Raw genomic sequence first — 18,041 nt, 5'->3', positions numbered from 1 at the left:
TCACTGAGTGAAGTGTCCGGTACCAGGATCCCAGCTGGACTGTGGCAGGTGGTTTAAAGGTGGAGCTCAGGCAATCTGGCAAAGGAATAATACTCAGGATTACCCTCAGGTAGTCTAGCAGAGGAATAAGACCTAAATATATTACTTAAAATAAACTGGAGAAAGAGCTAAAATGTGAGCCCCAAGTCATAGAAAAATGAGAGTGTGCTATTTTATTACAGAGAAGGTTCAAGAAACCCTTGTGGATTAGTGATTTTTAGCTGCTTTTTTCAGAGTATGTATAATTGAAAGTATAGAAATGAGGCAGTAAAGGGACTTTCAAGAAGATGATAAAACACTGACAAAGATACAGAGACAAAGAAAACGCAGTAGGAGACCTGATGGCGCTAACTGGGTTAGCCAAAGTTCTCAGACCATGAGGCTAAGAACCTCATTTCCAGAAAAATTTTTTTTTAAATTTTTATTTATTTTTGAGAGCAAGAGACAGAGTGTGAGTGGGGGAAGGGCAAAGAGAGAAGGAGACACAGAATCCAAAGCAGGGTCCAGGCTCCTAGCTGTCAGCACAGAGCCCGACACGGGGCTCAAACCCATGAACCATGAGATCATGACCTGAGCTGAAGTCAGATGCTTAACTGACTGAGCCACCTAGGCGGCCCTCATTTCCAGAAAATTAAGGCATCTTGAGGGCTGCAGGAATGTATCAGTTCATCTAGGCTGATACTCTATCTGTGGGACAAAGAAAAGTATCAAGTATGAATTTTAACATGAGAGTTTCAGGAACCTTTTTAAAAGTAAGATGGGCTGAGGGTCTTTGTTCTGTAAAATGTATAAAATTAATTATGAACTGATGCTTCTTAAAGTAGTGCTACTGATACAAGAATAGAAAGACATAGGGAACAAAAATAGAAAACCCAGAAAATGTATTTATAAATATATGTTAAAGTTTAACTAAAATAAGCTTAGCCTTTGAAATCTGTACAGAATGATTATTCAATAAATGGTATTTGATAGAAGAAGTGGTAGACTATTTGGGAAGAAACAAAACTAATTTCCTACTTTATTTCCCACAATGAAATATATTCTAAAAGGATTCAAAGGCTAAATTTTCACAATAAGATCATGAATGAACCCAGGAAATACAGATATTTATCTTATTCTAAGGAGAAAAGAAAAATAAATAGGTTTGAATATGTAAAAGTTGTGAGTCCATAAACAAAATTGGAAAGCAATGAATGACCAAATTTGGAGAACAATTTTGTTATATGAAGACTTTCTGTATATCAGTGGGAAAAAAGAAAAACATCCTAGCAGAAAGATGGCAAAGGAAATAAAGCGGCAATTCACACACACACATGGACCCAAACAGAAATGATGACCAAAAACATGAAAAAGTTCAACTTACAGATAACACAAGAAATGTAAACACATTGATAAAATTGAACCATATGGGGTGTCTGTCCAATTGGATGAGGCCCCCAAATGTGGGTCCATGATGGATCGGGTGAAACTGGTGAAAGAATTTGTCTGAGGCAGAACAAAGGAGATAGGAATTTATTGAATACACCACAAGGGAGCTGCAGGCAGGACAGCCGAGGAGAGGCTGCCTGCAAGGAGGCAGTGGGAAGGGGCAGCTTTTAAAGAGGGAAGATGAAGGGTACTTGGGTGGCTCAATTGGTTAAGTGCCTGACTTTGACTCAGGTCATGATCTCGTGGTTCGTGGGGCTCTGTGCTGACAAGTCAGAGCCTGGAGCCTGCTTCAGATTCTGTGCTTCCACCTCTCTCTGCCTCTACCCCTTCCCCCTCTCAAAAGTCAATAAACATTTAAAGAGGGAAAATTTTTAAAGAGGGAAGATGAGGAGGTATGGCATTCTTCCATTCTCCCTTTTTTGGAATTCTCCCTTTTTTGGTAACTAAGCCTGGTAGTAAGCAGCCCATTGGTCAGTTAGAGTTTATGGACATTTTGAGGTGGGTCACCTGATGGGCTTGTCTGTATTCAGCCTGGTGGTGGTCGCTGTGGGCCCTTTCTACATTCCATCCCTCAAACCTGCTTGCCTAAAAGTAACCTCTACACATAACAGAATAGCAAGAATAATTATTTAATTTCTAATACCCAGGGGAAATAGAGGTATCTATGGGAAGTGAAATGCACAAGGATGGTTTCTGTAAGAGCAAATTTCCCAATGACTGGCACAGTGCCTGGCACGGAGCAGCCTCACAGGATAGGATGACACCAGGGTTAATACAGGTATTCCAGAGCAGGAGAAAGATCCTGACATTGTCACTCAGTGCCATAGTTAGAGAGAGCTCATCTGCCACTGATAAGGTGCTGGCAGGAAGGTTATTCTTCTCCCCACCCCCTCATAACCCCCACTCCCCCACCCCCCCACCCCCCACCCCTCCACCCCCCCCCCCCCAACCCCAGGAGCCTGAGTGATGGGAAAAGGATGTTGTGAGCAGGGGTGAGGAGGAAAGAAAACAAAATGAGCAGTTCTCCTCAGATGTCTTGTAGCCAGCTCTGTCAGATTGATTTTCAGCGTTTGCTCCTATTTCAACTTTCATCTTTATAGCCTTAGTTTTCCCTTTATTTTAAAATTTATTTCAGATGCACACATGCACACATACACACACACACAATTCACACATGTGATAGAAACAAAGAGAACGTGGTGATGAGCAAAAGAAAAAGTTCTGCGGTTGTACTGTCCAAAGAGAGCTACTGTTAGCATTTTGGAGGCGTTCCTTTAAGAGCTTTCTAGATATATTTCCATGTAGCAAAGGCAAGAATCACATGCAAGTATCCCCAAGTTGGGACATCATACATATTGTTATACATAGGCCATCACATATTGTTATACACTCTGCTTTCCTCATTTAGCAATGCTATGGCTGTGTTTGCATGTCAATAAATACAGGTCTGATCACTGTTTCCGTGAGGACATTTTATTCCATGGAATGGCTGAGCCCACATTTATTTGGTCAAGCTCTTGTTGAACACTCAGTTTGTTTCTTACCTTTTTTTTTTTTTAATTTGGAACATGAAATTAGGAATTTTCTCCCTTAGATTTTATCCTTTAAATAAAATTTTCTCCACACTTATGCTAATTTTCTTAGGATAAATTCATAGGGGTAGAATTTCTGGGTTAAAGGTATTATTATTTCATTATTTTCTAATGTGGTAGATGGAAAATGTATTTTAGTTTTAATTTACTTTTCCTTGATGATTGGCAAGACTAGACATTTTTTGGTATACTTATTGGCCAACTGTATTTCTTCTTTTTTGAGTAGCCCATTCATGTGTGTACTTTACCTACTTTTCTGTTTTGGGGTGCTTATTTTTTTTCTGGCTTTACTAGTCTCTTAATATTTTAAGGATATTTAATTTTCAACTGTTACAAATGTTACCAATAATGTCCTCAACTTTTCATTGACAGAACGCCGATTCTGGAGTTAGACCTAAGGGATGAGAAATTTTCCTTGTTTTTGATTTTCACCTTGAAAATTATATGTTTTGACATACAGAGATTTTAAACATTTATTTAGATTTGTAAAGTATCTATTATGTGGTTCCTGCCTTTATTTATGTATTAGTTCATGGTTAGAGAGTTCTTGAGGCCTCTTTTGGGGGTTTATCACATTTTGAAACATTTTAATTCTGAACAACTAATGTATGCATAAGATAAACACATTTTTTAAAATGCCTTTCTTACACCTGTCTCCCAGTCTTTCAGTTTCTCTAGATGGGTCTCATGGCTGTTGCTGATTCTACCTTTCTGGAGATGGTCTGTACATATATGTGCGTGTGCATGCTTTGTAGAGGATAATTCATAGGGCATTATGCACACTGTTCTGCATCTTGCTTACTCCTCTTAGTGCTCTATTCTTTTTGTGTTCCCATGCCTTTAAGCCTTACTCTCACTTTTTAAAAAACCTTTTATCTTGAAATAATTTAAGACCCACAAGCAATTGCAAAAACAGTACAGGGGGTTCCAGTGCACCATCACCCAGCCTCCCCTAGTGATAATATCTTAATCATAGCACATTTTCAAACCCAAAAACTTGACATTGGTACAGTTGTGAAATAGCGTAACTAAACTGTAGACTTTATTCTGATTCCATCAGGTTTTTTTCAGGTGTGTCCAGCTCCCATTGAACACTTTTCACTCGGATGTCTGGGCCTTCTCCACCATGTTACTTTTTTTTCCCCCAATATTTATTTGTTTTTGAGAGAGAGAGAAAGAGCACAAGCGGTGGAGGGGCAGAGAGAGATGGAGACACAGAATCGGAAGCAGGCTCTAGAGTCTGAGCTGTCAGCACAGAGCCCAATGCGGGGTTCAAACTCATGAACCATGAGATCATGACCTGAGCCGAAGTCAGATGCTCAACTGACTGAGCCATCCAGGCACCCCACCACCATGTTACTTTTGAAGCAGGGTGAGGTAATTGGAGGGACGTGTGACATATCACATTGGCTCTGTCACTTGCCCAAAGTCACATCGGACATTTCCTAACGTCTTCACAATTAACAACCTCCACTGGACGGCTTTTATAAAAGTCCTTGATACATTTTCGTTTTATGTCTTTGTGTGTGTGTGATAAATCGGGTGTAGTAGGAAAAGTCTAGGATTCATACACTTTTAAGATCTTTTACGTATTTGTTCCATACCTTTTCCCATAAAGGTGGAAATAAGGAAATATAAACAGATGTAAGAGATCAGGGCAAGGAAAAAATGATTTAAAATTGGCCAGCTACTCCATGGCTTCCTGGGTGTGTGATCCTGGGAATGCAGGTGAAAGGAGTGGCAGGAATTTCCTCAGTGTCACCTGGGGAGTACTTAGCATGACAGGCTTTGCAGGCAGACAGACCTGGACTAGAATCCTGGTTCCAAAATGTTTGCTATACGATCTTGGGCAAATGACTTAACCTCTCTGTGCCTAATTAATCATCTAAAATGGGGATTATAATAGCACCTATTCTGGAGTTGCTCTGAAAATAAATGAGATAAAACATGCTAAAAGTAAAAAGTCAGATCAGGTCTCTACTCCACCAGTTTTTCATTTCGCTCAGAGTCCAAGCTAGAGTCCTTCCATGGCCTGTCAGCCCCTCCAAGATCCTTCCTTGCCCCCTCACCCCTCTGGCCTTGTCTCGTACATTCCATCCCAGCTGCCCTCGCCCTCCTTGTTGGCTGCAGACACCCCGACCTTTACTCAAGTGTCACCCTCTCCATAGGCCCCCTCCTGAGCAACCACACAACATCACACCCACATGCCAGCCCTCACACTACCTTCTTCCTCACCTTCCCTCCTTTATGTTTCTACAAAGCACAGATCATCACCTACCTAAGGCACAGTGATCTGCTCACTCGTCATTGTCCGCCTCCCCTCAGCTACACCATCAGCCCCTTTAGGGCAGGCATTTTAACTCTTTTGTTCATGGCTTTATTCCCAACACTCACAAAAGTGCCTGGCACATTGTAGGGGCTTAACAAATATGCGTTGAATGAATGAATGACCAAAAAGTGCTTAGTACAGTTCCTGACACCCACCATATGCACTGTAAATGGGAGCCACAGCTGCATTGCTGCTGTTGTGTAAACTGAGAACAAGGTCACAGTCATCAGGCCTTCAGTGAGATTTAAATCAAGCCATATAGAGGTGCTTGGGTGGCTCAGTTAGTTAAGTGTCCGACTTGATTTCTGCTCAGGTCATGATCTCAGTGTTGTGAGACTGAACCCCCCATTGGGCTCAGCACTAGGCTTAAGATTCTCTCTCTCTCCCTCCCTCTCCCTCTACCCATCCCTCCAGCTCTCGTGTGTGCATGTTCCCTCTCTCTCTAAAATAAAATAAAATAAAATAAAATAAAATAAAATGTTCATTGTAACAAACTGTATTATAGCTTTTAAGCAGCAATGACTGTAAAGTAGCATCTGACAGCTGGAATAGCTCTCCCAGGATTGTGTGCTCTGGCTTTACAGACAAGGACTGAGACCGGGCGGGGGGCGGGGCGGGGGGGAGATCGAGTGATTAGCTAGTAAATTGCAGAGTTCCATACACTGCCAGAGGGAAATGACTATAGTCTCGGGGGACAGGGCAAAGGATGGAGGAAGAACGAGGGTGGGTGCACTTCACGTCATCATCCAAAATATAGAAATAGTGGTACCAGGCTGCTTCCCTCCCAGGGGCTATCATGAAGACTCAGGGAAGTGACAGATGGCAGACCGAACACAAAACACCCTATAAACTAGACTTTCCTTGCTGTAATTATAACAAAGAATGCTCAGGAGTTTTCTAGTAGACAGCTATTGGTCTAATTCTTAATCTCGTGGGATGAGATGAGCTGTCTTTGGAATGGGAAGTACTGTTTTGCCGGCAGAGTCTGAGTCTTGCTAACACTTGATTGATCAAGTGGCAATGGGAGAGAATATGCCATCCTCTATCACCACCTAAAACCTAAAAGCTATTTTCTAATGTTTATTTATTTTTTGAGAGAGAGAGAGAGAGAGAGAGAGCATGCACTCAAGTGGGAAAGGGACAGAGAGAGAGAGAGAGAGAGAGAGAGAATCCTACAGGCTCCATGCTGTCCCTGCAGAGCTGGATGCAGGACTCGAACTCACGAACCATGAGATCATGACCTGAGCCGAAACCAAGAGTCTGACTCTTAACTGACTGAGCCACCAGGCGCCCCTAAAGGCTGTTTTACGATGGGCTTTACAAAGCAGGCTTCGAAATGGAATCTTCCTAATGGACACTGTTCCTATGGAGAATTTCTCATGGAACCTATAAAGCCAGACAAGAATGGTCAAGGCACATTTTCCCACTGTGCCTCAGGCACACCTTACATCTTCTCAGTGTCTGTTTCCAGGAATTGGGACTACAGTGAGAAGTGGTGTTACCTCACCTGACTGCAGTTTGCCATACAAAGGAGTATGGACTCCATAGGATGTCAACCAGCATGTGAGCTCCTCAGCACCCCATCTATCACTGTGCCCACACAACCCCTACCTGCCTCAGCTCTACCCCATAGAGCTGGCTCAGCAATCCTAGAGCCACATGGCCAGCTGGGCCCCCCTCGGGCTGATGCCACATCAGGGTTGGGTTCCTAGGATTAGCAGAGCCCCCACTCGCCAGTCTTCAAACCTAATACTTGTTTCCCATCGGGCACTCTCCCATCCTTTTCAAAATGCTCCCAGATTGTTATCCCTTCTCTTAAACCTCACGGCCACCTGTGCCTTCTTTACACCCAGAAGATACCCTCACTTCTTATCTTAAAGAGAACAGAGATGAGAACCGCCCCTCCCATCTGTTCCTTGGGCTTTCCCTCCAGGTCCCTTGCTCTGGATCCCATTCCCCCTACACATCTTCCCAGGGACTTCCTCCAGCCTCCCTCATGACAAGTGGGCTCGAAGGGGCAGATGGAAAAACATCCAGTATGGGAGAATTGCCGAGTTCCCAGCCAGGGAAAGAACAACCCTCCATGAAGGTCCACCCAGCCCCCTGTCAGTTTTTCATTTTAAGGCCTGTAATGCCCCATGGCAAGACCAGCTTCTATCTTAGTCAGGATCTTGTCAGCTGTGTTAGAAAAATGAACTCAAATGAGCACAGGCAAAAGGAAGTGTTTTGGTTTCAAGTGTTCAGTCCAGAGGTGAACTAGCTTTAGTATGTAGGATCTCAGACTGTGTCAGACCTTATAGTTTTCACTCTCCAGAAACCAGAAAGATGGAGGCGGACCCTATTCCATGTGTTAATTTATGCAAAATGAACATTTCCATTTACTTTTCAAAGACAGTAAGATAAAGTCCCTTCCATGTGCCCAAAGATGCAGCAGAAGGTGTTTTATAGCATCAGGAATGCTGTAGGGTGAACCCCTCTCTACATTGGGCAAGGGCGGCAGTGGGACAGAGATTGTGCAGTTCCAAGAGAACCCCACGGTGTGTCTGTGAAGCCGCTGGAAGAAAGCAAGTGGGGTGCGTTTCCAGGGCCAGCGGGGACACTGAATGCCATGAACCATGTCTACCAGGGGTAGGTGTCAGAAGAATGTTTGAGGCTAACAAGCCCGAGACCAAGAAGACTGCTGGTAGGTAATCTTTTTTTCCCCTGGAAGGCAATTAGAAAGCTTATCAGAGGAATGTGAACACAACAGATAAAACGCTGAAGCAAAGAGGAGGAGCTAAAGCGAACAGGTCTGGGATTAACCACTGAGAAATCCGGGAAATGAGAAACCAGGTTTTGCTCCAGACAAAGGAGGCCCCAGGCATTCCCTGGGAGCCTCAGAAATCTTGTTGTCAAGTGGATTAAAGGCTATGTAGTCAAGGGTTGTGTGTTTACAGTTTAGATCAACTGCACAAAGACCCTCAGGAACCACTGCCTCCCTGACCTTGATGGGTGTTGTCCCAAAGACAGCACCCCGTGTGAAGTCGGTGCTTGCCTCCTTATGAGGATAAGGTGATGACAGTAAGGCTCTGGTAATGGACAGTGGTTCCTTCTTTCTGGAGTGCTATTCACAATGTTGAACAACAGGCGTGACTCAACCACTAACCCATTGGTCTGTCTGGGGGACCCTGCCGTGCCAGGTATTACCTCTTCCACTTCTGTCTGGTGAGGTGTGGAGGGGCCTAGATACCCTGAAAGGCGAGTGGAGTCACACAGGGGTCTCCACCAGTAGCTCTGAACTGACGCATGCCAGCATCGTCAGTCCTGATCCCCTCTTGTCAAAGCAAATGTGGCACCGGCGCAAGAGAGAAGACAGTCACCAGCAGGCTTCACAGTCTCATTGTGAGCACTGCTGCCCAGAAGCCCCACAGGATAGAGGGCTAAGAGGTAGGAGTGGAGCAGAGCCAACCATGAGGACCTTCACAATTGCCTGCATGCATCACCCCCCCGAGTTTGCGCTAATTGCTGCACTGCAAAACAGGTATTCACACTCCCATTTTACTGGTGGGATAACTGAGGTTTAGATGGATGAAGAAATCTCTCCCAGGTTTTCAGGTGGTGAGAAAGAGGCAGAATTTGAACCCAGGCCTGTTGACTCAAAGCCTGTGCTCCCCCTACAGCCTGACGCTGCATCCCTCACACACCTACCTGACGGGCCCGCAACAGTTGGATTCAAGTGAAAAGAATTAAAGAACCGTCGTCGAGCTGGAGCACCAGGATGGCAGCTGCCACCTGGATGGGGCCTTCAGGCCAGGGCATCCACTGGCCTCCTCCTTCCCCTCCTCCTCCCTTGACAATGAATGTGAGCCACCCATGACCTTTGGCATTGGGGAATTCCAATAGATGCCAGCGAGCCTAATAACTTAGGAAACAGCCTACTTGTTTTCATTTTTATTTTTCAAACCATCCTCCTTTAAAGTTTATTTATTTTTTTGAGAGACAGGGAGGGAGAGAAAGAGAGAGAGAGAGAATCCCAGGCAGGCTCCTCCCTGTCAGCACAGAGCCCATCGTGGAGCTCGAATTCACGAATTGGGAGATCATGACCTGAGCCAAAATCAAGAGTCTGACACTTAACTGGCTGAGCCACCCAGGCGCTCCAAAACCACCCTCCTTTAACAGGTGTTCACTAGCAATATAAATGCCTGTCAGATATAGTTACTAATCTTTGCCATGGTGGTCCAGGTAAAAAGGAACATATACTGCTAATTCAATGGGAGAACTTGGGCAACTTGCCCACCTTCCCTAGGTCTTGTTACCAGGCAGAGAACCGGTTCTGAGCTCCGGCTCTGCTGTTTGCCACTTGAAAATCAACACTCAAGAGATAAATGACAGTGGGAAAGGAAAGCTTGCTTTCCTCACGAAGCTGGCAACCTGGGAGGATAGTGGACTAACATCTCAAAGACCATCCTCCCCACCGGCGAAGCAGAAGGGCTTTAAAGGGGAAGGCCCAGGAAATGGGGGGTGAGGTGTAGGGGTCTACGTGCAGGAGAAGCAGTGCCCAGGCAGTTAGTCATATTTTGACATGACCCTGAACTGACGGCCTGGCATCAGTGGCATCAGCTGTTTTCAGAGGTGTTTATGCATTACCTTCTGGGAAAGTCTCAAGGCCAGTGGCCTGCAAATCTCAAGGAAAGGTTAGTTCTGCTACAGACCAAGAGACTTAGGTCAGCAAGCAAGGAGCACATAAGCTTGAAGCAATTTAACCCTTAACTCCCGGTTGGAGTGCTGTTACAGTCTCAGATTCCTCTTTGGCAAATGAAGGAATCAGCCCTCTATTGGGGTGGCAAGCTCAAATGCTTACACAGCCAGTCAGGTAACATAACAAATGAAGAAGAGACAACTTCCCCCAAGCAAATTCTCTTTCTCTCATTTTCCTTGAAATGCATGTCACCTCTAGTCTATTTCACTTTATCTCAATTTTGACAGACATGTGTATAGCAAATACATTTTGATGACCTTAAAAATAAAAGTTATTTCACCAGCAAAAATGGGCTTACTCAAGAATAGTAGAGAATTGCAACTTGGGACAAGCAAGCTATGGCAAAAACCATAGGCTAGTCCAACAAAGGAAAGGAATGTTATTTTATGGAGAAGGAAGAGGAAGTTGGGAGGGGGTGTTTTGAAGGAAAGTCTCTTGGAGAAAAGCAGGAGTACAGGGTAATGACAGTTTCTAACTGGCTTTGTTGCTGATGTAGGAGATGCAATGTACATTTCTCCGGTTGGTGCTCCTAACTGATGATTCTTTCCTGTTGACAATTCTGTTGGGGTCTGAACTGACAGTTCTTCCAGTAATTGATACAGAGTAGTAGGACTGGAGAGCTCCCCCTGCTGGCCTCCTGGCTGCATTTTAGTAAGTTTTCCCTTGATCAATTTTCAGTTTTTACTGTAAGAGGGAACTGGGCAAATATGGTGATAAATGCCTCCTGACACTCAGCACAGTTTTTTTTCTTGTTTTGTTTTTTTAATGCTTACTTATTAATATTTGAGAGCGACAGAGAGAGCACAAGCAGAGGAGAGACAGAGAGAGGGAGACACAGAATCTGAAGCAGGCTCCAGGCTCTGAGCTGTGAGCACAGAGCTCAATGTGGGGCTTGAATGTGAGATCATGACCTGAGCGGAAGTCAGACGCTCAACCAACTAAGCCACCCAGGCGCCCCTCAGCACAGTTTTCAAAGACAGTAGGGATGGTGGACATGTGCTGGCCCAGGAAGAAAACTCTCACCCCTAGACTGTGTACTTATGCTCTCCCTTTCTAAAATGTTCTTCCCCTAGATATTCATAGGCTCACTCCCTCACTGCAGGCTGCAGCTCAGAATAGTCTTCTGCTTGCAGTACTCTCTTCTTCCACACTGCTTTTTATTCATAGCATTTACCACTACCAGATACTATTTTATGTATTTGTTTATCACCGGCTTATCCACTGAAATGCAAATGCCATGAAGTAAAAACTTGACATATCTTGCTCATCACTGTATTCCCGGCACCCAGAACAGTACTCAACAAGTATCTTAAATGAATGAATGAATGAATGAATAAATGAATATTAACAAGTTACTTTCAGGATAAAGGGTTGGAACACTGAGGGGTGGAGGCTTTACTTTTCATTTTACACTTTCTGTACTATCTGAACTGTTCTCATCTCTTGCATATATTACTTTAAAACAATTTTTTTTAACATTTATTTATTTTTGAGATACAGAAAAAGAGCAAAAGCGGGGAAGGGGCAGAGATAGCGAGAGACAAATTTGAAGCAGGCTCCAGGCTCTGAGCTGTCAACACACAGCCCCACGGGGGGCTCGAACCCACGAACCATGAGATCATGACCTGAGCTGAAGTCGCACATTTCATTGACTGAGCCACTCAGGAGCCCCTCGCGTCAATTTGATTCTTAATCCAGCTAGAAGGACCCTGGAAGGGGACAGGAATTCTTGCTCCCTGCCAGGAATAAAACCTACACAGCTGCTACCTTGATCTTGAATTTCCCAACCTCCAGAACTGTAAGAAATAAATTTCTATTGTTTAAGCCACACGGTTTGTGGTATTTTGTTATGGCAACCCAAGCCGACTAATGCAACAGGAAAGAAAACAATCCAAATACAGTAAGTTCATTTTAAAGTCCCATTCATGTTTGAAGTAATTAAGTACACTATCCATAAAATTCTAGGTGAAATGAAAATGGTATTAGATTTCTGATGTATTTATAAATGTATTACATTTATTGCACAATAAACATACCTAGGTTGAGATGATATTTGAGGTCATGGCCGCTATCCTCCTCGGTTAACCTCCCACTGGTTGGTCAGCACATGTGCTATCTTCCCAACTACTCGGAAAGGTCCCTCTCTTTTCCTTTCGACCCAGGTACTCTGTTTCACAAAGCCCAAGCTCACACCTCATACAGGATCTAATTCCATATTGCTTTCTCCAGTCATCTTTACTTTACCCTTATCTCCCTTCCCACCTACTACATTACAGAAAAGAAAACTTAAAAGTGAATAAAGATATTTTCTTATCTGGTTTGTCCTGAAGTTAAAAGGAAAGATTAAGTTAGATAAATAATGATAATATTTAAGGTAGATAAACATACAGTCCTGTGTCTATTTCCCTCAAATCAACTGCACAATAATGGGATGGTATGGACAAATATCAGCCAACAAGGCTTGCCCCTTCCTCCCACCCTACTCTACTTCCTGGTACCTCTAGACTGAGGGTAGGGTACTTTGGACAGTCATTCAGGAAGAAGTGACTCAATGCTGAACTGTTAATTTCAAAATGGACTTTCATAGCCCATGGCGGAGATAATAGCTTTAGAAGAAAAAGGTTTTGGGGGCCATTAACGAAATCAATTCTTAGCCTGAACACTAGGCACAGAAAAATACCTACCACCAGCCAAACTAGATGAAGATCCCATAGTCCTGGGAAGAAAGAGAGGTGGAGAGGGGAGTAATAGATTGAGTCACTGATGGGGGTCCCTGAAAGGGAGCTCTTGCCCTACCATTTACCCACCCAGGCAGGTAGCAGAGGAAAGGGTGATGGCCATAGAACCCTCAGGTAAGTGGGACAGTCTTTGAGTAGGAAACGAAAGTTGTATTCACTTCTTGTAGGGCCAAGGGAGAGCAAGCCAGGTCTTCAAGCATCCCCACAACAGTGCACATGGTGACAGCAGCACTATGGACAACAGCTGCTCCGTCTCCTGTGCTCCCAGCATGGTGAGGGAACATATCTAAAACAGGCCCTGTGGCCTCTTAGAGGATATCAGGCCTGCAAGATCCTTGCAATGAAGACAAACAGAACTTCTAGTGCATGGAAGGATATTTTTGGAAACATTTCCAATATGTTTTTCTGTTTTGTAATTCCTGTTGCCTTATGGCTTCCCACCCATATGTCAGGGACAAGGTGGCTGCCACCTGGAACAAAGGGTCATTGTTCCATTTGGGACCTCAACTGCTGGCTTCTGTTTTGAGTTCCTACCCAGACAATGATCTTGAAGGTCAGGCCTGTTTCAGAAAGAGATTCAAGGTTCCTTAAGATTAGGATACCATGTATCTGGGTTTATATCTATTATCTCACTTTTTAAAAAAAATCTATTTTCACATTTTTAAAAAAGTTTATCTATCTATCTATCTATCTATCTATCTATCTATTTATTTATTTTGGGAATGCGTACATGCACCTGAGCAGGGGAGGGACAGAGAGCGAGAGAGGGAGAGAGAGAATCCCAAGCAGGCTCCCAGCTGTCAGTGCAGAGCCCAACTCATAACTCTATCCCATGAACCTTGAGAGCATGCCCTGAGATGAAATCAAAGGTTGGACGCTTAACCAACTGAGCCACTCAGGCGCCCCTATTGTCTCACATTATGAAGAAGAGCCCCCTTTGGCCTTTTGGGAGCAATGGGAATGTTCCAAATTTTTATTGTGGTGGTTATATGACTACTCATTTGTCAAAACTCATACAACTGATGACTCAAAATAGGTGAATTTTACTGTATATAAATTATACCTCATAACTGATTTTTTAAAAAGGCACAGGATGCTGAAACTAGCAAATGGAAGTTGAATGAGGAACAGAATACTGTATCAATTCAAAGTAACCCCTCTAGATTGCTCATTAATTACAATTGAAAAAAGAGCAATTTCGATAGAGCCTAAGTGATACTACCTAAAAAACAATCCAATCTAATTGCCAACAATGGGGTTAAAATAAGCCTCTTGCTATGATGCCCTAAGGACATGCCTTGGTGGAATTCCTGCCAAAAATGCATATCTTTATCTAACCACAAGGAAATATCACGTGAACATGTTCTACACAATAGCTGGCCCATACCCTTCAAAATATCAAGGCCATGAAAGATGAAGAAAGGCTAAGGAGCTGTTTCAGATTAAAGGCAACTAAATAAATATGATCGTGGATTGGATCCTGGTCTCAAATCTAGACTATTTGGACAACTGGTAAAGTTCAAATATGGAGTGGATTAGGTCATTATTTTATTGGGGCGTGTGGGTAGCTCAGCCAGTTGAGCGGCTGACTCTGGATTTTGGCTCAGGTCATTATTCCAGGGTTGTGGGATTGATCTTTGTGTTGGGTTCTGGGCTGAGCATCCTGGAGCCTGCTTAAGAGTCTGTCCCTCTCCCCTGTTTGCACTGTCTTTCTTTCTCTCTCTAAAAAAAATAAATAAATAAAAATAATTATTTGATCAAAGTTAAATTTCAGGATTTTGGAGTGCCCGGCTGGTTCAGTTGGTGGAACATGTGACTCTTGATCTCAGGGTAGTGAGTTTGAGCCCCGAGTTGCATGTAGAAGATTACCTAAAAATAAAATCTTAAAAAATATGAAGTTTTAGAATTTTGAGAAGCGTACTGAGGTTTGTTTGAGAAAAAAGCCATTGTTCTCAGAATAGTGACACAAATATCCATGGGTAAAGGGGCATGATGAATGCAAATTACGCTCAGATTGCTCAGGCAGAGACAGAAAGATGAAAGGAGAGCTCAACTGGGACATAATATTAACAGTTGGTGATTCTGGGTGAAGGGTATACAGGCTTTTTAAAAAACGATTCTGTAACTTTTCTGCAAATGTGAAACTGAATTTTAATTTCATTACAAGTTTTTTTTTTTTAATTTTTTAATGTTTATTTTTGAGAGAGAGAGAGAGTGCATGTGTGCCCGTGTAAGTGGGAGAGGGACAGAGAGGACGGAGGATCTGAAGCAGGCTCTATGCTGACAGCAGAGAGCCCGATGTGGGGCTCGAACCCATAAACCATGAGAGCATGACCTGAGCTGAAATTGGATGCCCAACCAACTGAGCCATCCAAGGCACCCTGAAATTAAAAGGTTCAAAAAGTGTCCTCTTAACAGTCAATAAGCACATAAAAAGTGAGCACCACTTTATGCTCACTAGGATGGCTGTAATCAAAAAGATAAAAGCAAATGTTGCCAAGAATAAGGAGATACAGAAACTAGATGCAGTTCCTTAAAAAGTCAAATATTAGAGTTACCATTTAATACAGCAATTCCACTCCTAGTGTTGCAGGATTCTTTACCTCAATACCTGGGATTTGTTGTCTCGCCACTTCGAAGAATGAATAGGTGGACAAAAAATGAGCAGTAGGCAAGTTTCTTAGAGTAAAAGATCAGAAAGTAAGAATACTACGAAAGCTCTCTTTACAGAGAGGGGACACTCGAAAGTGACTATAGGCAGGGGTTCTTGTTTTATTAGGTTCTGGTTCCCCCCCCCCCCTCCACCTCCCCACCCTGGCTGTTTCCTATTCAGCTCCTACCCTCATTGGCTTGATAACTCTAGGTGCAGGTTTGTCCATTCCTGATTGGCTCAATTCCATTGTATGAAGGGTGGTCCTATGGCCATATCATTACTTGTGGGTCTTAACGTTTTATGGCCTAGTACTGATTAGCCCTAAAGTTAGCTCTTTTGTCAAATTCCTGAGGGAAACCTGAAGGGGAATAGGTGGTGTCTGTTACATTCTTTAGAGGAACCTTATATCTGAGGGGGTTTGCTGTGGTCAGACATTCCCAGAATCTTCCAAAATATGTATTTTTCCCCACCCAAGGACTTCAGGTCCTAATCTTTCCCTCTCTGCCTATTTTTATCCTATCTTTCCCTATCATACTAGGTAGATACCCAAGAGCATTGAAAACAGGTACTCAGATATATACTTGTACTCAGATATATTAATGTTTATAGCAGCATTATTCACAATAGCCAAGAGGTAAAAGCAATAGGTAAAAACAACCCAAATGTACATAAACAGATGAATAGATAAACAAAATGAAATAGAACAGTATTCAGCAATAAAAATAATGAAGCATTGAAAGAGGACTTAAATCACCTCCATCTTGACCTCAGTCAGCGCTTTCTAAATCATTAATTCTTCTTTCCAGCTTATCTCTTAACTCAGAAAAAAGACCTGGAGGGCAAAGCATTCCCTTGATGGGAACCGAAACCATCCACTCCAGCAATAAGGACTGCCCTGAGCCAGCAAGCCTTTTGCATGATTGACTCCCAGACAACCTGACGGACCTCACCTTTATGTCCAACTGCACTCACACACCAACCTTTGTCCCATATTTTCCTTATATAAACCTGGAAGTATATTCAGCAGTTTAGAGACAGTCTTTGAGATGTTAGCCTGCTCTTTTCCCAGTGTCAGCCTCACTGAAACACATTCCTTTCTTGTTTCCCCACCATTCCTCTCTTGCCCTTTTGGTTTTGTCAGTGGCAATTGGTTGAACTTGGTCTGTCTGGGACCCCTGGAGCCAGGTGTTCTTGCATCCCAGTGCACTGGCTATGATCCAAAGAGACTACATGACCAGAGACAATGAGTATCTCCCAGAAACAGTAAGAGACAGCAGATTGAAGACCACATGGGCACCCCCTCCAAAACTTTGACTCTGTGTAATCCCTACAACCTAGGCATGCATTGGAGAACAGAAGAAAATTCCCCAAAAGGGATGAGATGGAATTATCTACCATCCCAGTGTGATGGGAGCTTGAAATCAAATTTAAGTCGATGTGTACAAAGTAACAAGATGGGGTACTGTAATATTGTGATTTATAATAAATATACATTAGGTCTTCATCCCTATGCCTAGAACAAAGTTCCTAGAACCCTAGGGACTTCTTAAATGATAAGAGTGATAAAGGTGTTTTCTGTTATTCATAACAAGCCCTTTTCCGCTAAATCTGAATTTATGCTAATGAGGTGACATCTGAAAGCCCTTCAGTGTGGGGATTGGTTGCTAGCAGAAACAATTTTGTTATCAGAGGCTTGACCTCAGGGGAAGGGAGGGCCTGGAGGTTGACTCAATTACCAGTGGCTGTTTTAATCAACTATGTCTCTTTAATACTGAAGCTTCCATAAAAGCCCAGTGGAGTTCTGAAACCTTCTGGGTTGGTGAACACTGGGATGCGCTGGGAGAGTGGCACCCAGAGAGGGCATGAAAACTCCACTACCCCTCTCCACATACCTTGCTCTATGCATCTCTTCTATCTGGCTGTTCTTGAGTGGTATCCTTTTATGATAAACCAGTAATCCTGTAAGTAAAATATTCGTCTGAGTTACATGAGCCACTCTAGCAAATTAATCGACCTGAGGAGAGAGTCATGGGAACCTCCAATTTATACCTGTCAGTCAAAAGCACGGGTAACAATCTGGACTTGAGATTGACATTTGAATTGGGTGTGTGTGGGGGGCGGGGGACAGTCTTGTGGATTGAGCCCTCAACCTGGGGGATTGGATGATATCTCTAGGCAGAAAATACCCTACCCAATGACACACACATTTGGTGACCAGAGCAGAAATGAAAAAGGCCAAGGGCTCTTTTAGCCCTGGAAAAAATATGTTAATGAAGCATCTCTTCATAATTACATTTATCTTCCTAATTTTATTAAGTTTCTTTTTTTATTCAAAAATAGATTTTGCATTTTCTCACATCCTTTATGGCAACTCTTGAGATGATTCTACGGTTTTGCTTTTTTGACTTTTTTCTTCTTTTTATCCTCTTTTACGCATTTTGCCCACTCCCACCTCGCACCTCTGGCTACCAGCAATCTAATTCATCTGTTTTCTGTATCCATGAACTCATTGCGTTTTTGATTC

Source organism: Panthera onca, chromosome D2 (assembly GCF_046562875.1).
Source record: "Panthera onca isolate mPanOnc1 chromosome D2, mPanOnc1 haplotype 2, whole genome shotgun sequence".
NCBI lineage: Eukaryota > Metazoa > Chordata > Mammalia > Carnivora > Felidae > Panthera > Panthera onca.
The sequence above is the reverse complement of the archived record's forward strand: the minus strand, read 5'-3'. Positions refer to the sequence as shown.